This window comes from Herpailurus yagouaroundi, unplaced genomic scaffold (assembly GCF_014898765.1).
Source record: "Herpailurus yagouaroundi ecotype Mexico unplaced genomic scaffold, PumYag 198, whole genome shotgun sequence".
NCBI lineage: Eukaryota > Metazoa > Chordata > Mammalia > Carnivora > Felidae > Herpailurus > Herpailurus yagouaroundi.
This window is the reverse complement of record NW_024412429.1, coordinates 32,663,541-32,664,511: the sequence shown is the minus strand read 5'-3', so window position 1 is coordinate 32,664,511 and position 971 is coordinate 32,663,541.

Sequence of the window (971 nt, the reverse complement as noted above, 5' to 3'; positions counted from 1 at the left end):
GTGCTCATCCCAAAAGGTGCCCTCCTCAATACCCATCACCCACCCTCTCCTCCCTCCCACCCCCCATCAACCCTCAGTTTGCTCTCAGTTCTCAACAGTCTCTTATGCTTTGGCTCTCTCCCACTCTAACCTCTTTTTTTTTTTTTCCTTCCCCTCCCCCATGGGTTTCTGTTAAGTTTCTCAGGATCCACATAAGAGTGAAACCATATGGTATCTGTCTTTCTCTGTATGGCTTATTTCACTTAGCATCACACTCTCCAGTTCCATCCACGTTGCTACAAAAGGCCATATTTCATTTTTTCTCATTGCCACGTAGTATTCCATAGTGTATATAAACCACAATTTCTTTATCCATTCATCAGTTGATGGACATTTAGGCTCTTTCCATAATTTGGCTATTGTTGAGAGTGCTGCTATGAACATTGGGGTACAAGTGCCCCTATGCATCAGTACTCCTGTGTCCCTTGGATAAATTCCTAGCAGTGCTATTGCTGGGTCATAGGGTAGGTCTATTTTTAATTTTCTGAGGAACCTCCACACTGCTTTCCAGAGCGGCTGCACCAATTTGCATTCCCACCAACAGTGCAAGAGGGTTCCCGTTTCTCCACATCCTCTCCAGCATCTATAGTCTCCTGATTTGTTCATTTTGGCCACTCTGACTGGCGTGAGGTGATATCTGAGTGTGGTTTTGATTTGTATTTCCCTGATAAGGAGCGACGCTGAACATCTTTTCATGTGCCTGTTGGCCATCTGGATGTCTTCTTTAGAGAAGTGTCTATTCATGTTTTCTGCCCATTTCTTCACTGGGTTATTTGCTTTTCGGGTGTGGAGTTTGGTGAGCTCTTTATAGATTTTGGAGACTAGCCCTTTGTCCGATATGTCATTTGCAAATATCTTTTCCCATTCCGTTGGTTGCCTTTTAGTTTTGTTGGTTGTTTCCTTTGCTGTGCAGAAGCTTTTGATCTTCATAA